Below are 3050 nucleotides of genomic sequence, written 5' to 3'. Positions count from 1 at the left end.
TTGGCTATAAAATTTTAAGGTTCGCTGTTGAACTAATACAGTTATATAATATTGAACTCAGTATAAGCCCTGTAAGACATAAAATTGAGTTTTTAACCTTTAAATAAGATCTTCATTTCATTTTAAAATGCATTGTTCCTTGCAGAAAGACTCATTGTTTTTCCTACTGAGATGTTGGTGCATGCATCTCTAATCTGTATGTATCTGACTATTACTAGTCATAATTGGTTGCACTCGGATCCTTGGCACCTGTGTATGTCTATAAAGTCATTGAGTAGATTTCAAGGGTAATGTTTATCACCTATACTAATTAACATGATGTAAATTTCCATGCTTGCTCCTCAAATTAAATACATTTTTAAAATTTTGTTGATTTTGTGTGTGTGTATATCACACAGAACATTCCAAACCATCTTATTCAACTATACACCCACTTCCCAGATGGCACCCTCCCATAGCCTCCCTCCCCCCACTAGAGCCCGTCTACTCTGATATCCCTGCTACTGACCGCTGTGTTGTCGGCATCCCAAGCCCTTCCCCACTACTTGCCCTTCTGGTGAATCTAGTCAGCCTATCTAGAGTTCTTTGTTGTAGGTAAGTCAGCTATTCCTCATCTAGCAGCAATCAGTTGTCAATATTCCTTTAGATAAGATTGGGGTCTGCTGTTCAGTTTCCCAGTTCTATGCTGGGTTACTAACTGAGAGTCCCTTTGGCCACCCTGGCCAACAACTGAAAAGAAGGTATCTCCTATTTGGCATTGTTGCTTGTTATGTAGCCTTTAGCTATACATATAGACTCTTAAAAATTATATTGGCCCCTTTGATCTTTGGTTATACATTCCCATTGGGTGTTTAAGGCCATACGGTTGGCCCAGATAAACCAATTTATTTTTATTCTCAAGGTCATTTTAGGATCTCTTCCTCAGGGACCACATGGGCTTGGGAGGAGCCCCTGGCTCCTTTCTTTTACAAGTTCCACCCATGTGAAGATAAGTCAAAGGTCCTGCTCAACCATGGATGGCATCACTTGCAAGCATGGAAGAAATTATTCCTCTGTGTTGACCCTCTTGTTTGTAGACTGGACACTGGTTCACGTACATCTTGTGGGGTCTCCTCAGCCTCCTTGATCAAGGGGATAGATTTCCCACCACAATTACAGGACATTTTGAGAGATGCTCATAGTCCCCTGGAACAAGTCGACCTAGGAGGGCAAGGAGAAAAAACTGCCCTTTATGTCCCTCTGACCAAATTATTATAGGCCTCAAAGTATGTCTGTTAAACACCAAGAAGATTAGTTCCACCAGTCTGGTACTTTTAATTACTGTGTGTCATGTAGATAAATCTTGGGCAAAGACCAATTGTTCTCAGATAAACCTTGCCTAGACATATATTTCTTGATCTGGTATGTATAATTTGTCAGTATGCTGTTGGACTAATATGGTTCCCTCTGCTTTTTAAAACTAGCTAGGCGTTTTCTCACCCCTCCATCATGGTTTCCCAAACGAAGGGTCCCCCATTTTACCCCTTTCTCCCTTAATAATACCCTTCTCCTATTGTCCTACCTCTCTTGACCTTCTTTCCCTTTATCCCCTAGGCTCCTTGTACACCCTTCCCATCCCCCTCCCTTAAACTAACCCAATTTTTGGGGGACCTAAAGGCCCCACCTTGCAGAAGTCTGAAAGGAAGTTACTAGGGCGCAGCCTGACTTGCTTTGAAAGTCTGAAGAATACTTCACTGCCGAGGAGTGCATGATCAGCGCGTGACCATCCTTAAGAAACACCCTTGGGGGGGAGGGGGATTTCCAGATGCCCTTATAAGCTCTGTAACACCTGCAATAAATGAATTACTGCTTGACTAGGCTCCCCATTGCGCCTGAGTGGTCCCGGTACTGGGGGCGGCATGGGCTGGTGAACAGCGCGCTTACTCATCCCCAATCATCACTGAGCGGGCGTCACTGATTCAAACCCCCTGCAACTGGTGCCCAACATGGGGCTTGAAGGAAGGTGAAAAGAAGAAAAGAAAGAAAGTAGAAAAATGGATTGGAACCAATCAGGAAGTTCGGGGGTAAGCAAGACCTGGAAAGATAGGTAACGAAACTAATAAGCCTGAGGACCCAGTGCTTAAAGCTCCCTGGCTACTTGGGGCTAATGTTTTTACTGGGGATACATGGGAATCATGGGAAGAGTTTGAGGAAGAAGGCAGAAATATAACAGAAGTGACACTAAAAGCAGCCAAAGTAACAAGAGTCACCTCAGGCATGCCTGGCCAGCTTCAGGGCCTCCGGGGACCCATGAAAACAGGACCCATGGATGCCTTTTTCAGAAGGGTGGGGCGGAGCGGAGCGAACAGGGTCAGTGGCAAAAGCCGCCCACCCGACCCCCCTTGAACTAATGTGTGCATGAGTCAGGGGGCCCGTGTTAAACCCAGGTGAGGGACCACCCCCCAGCCAGTGACCAGCCACCACCAGGCGCATTTAAAAAAAAAAAAAAAAAAAAAAAACATCGTTGGCTGTGCACCATAACCGGCTCCAGGATGGCAGGGAAGGCCCAGTTCGGAGTAGGTGGCTGGGGGGTGCTCATTAAGTCCATTCTGCAGGTGGCCAGGGATCCACCCCACCCCTGAGTGTTACAGCCCTGCCGGCAGCAATGCTCACAGAATCCCAGGGCCAAGGGACCCCTTAGTAAAAGCCTACAAAGTTTTCACTGATGGGGGCAGATTTGGAGCTGCAGTGGTAATATACCCGGGGGCAGATGAGAAACCAAAAAGATATGTCCACACTTGTGATGGCTCAGCTCAATTCAAGGAACTCATGGACATTGCTTTAGCATTAACAAAGTTAAATGATCCTATGAATTTGATTTCTGACGGTCTGTATGTAGTCAATCTTCTTCCAGAGCTATTAGGTTCTCATATCAGGTTGGATGGGAACACCATCACTCCCTTGATGATTCAGACTCTTACGCTCCTTAAAGAGAGAGACCACTATTTCCTTACAGCATCTTAGGGGGCACCAAGGATTGCCTGGGCTTTTATCCCAAGGCAATGCAGAGG

This window comes from Nannospalax galili, unplaced genomic scaffold (genome assembly GCF_000622305.1).
Source record: "Nannospalax galili isolate Female #2095 unplaced genomic scaffold, S.galili_v1.0 scaffold444, whole genome shotgun sequence".
NCBI classification, from domain to species: Eukaryota; Metazoa; Chordata; class Mammalia; order Rodentia; family Spalacidae; genus Nannospalax; species Nannospalax galili.
This window is presented reverse-complemented; position numbering follows the sequence as displayed.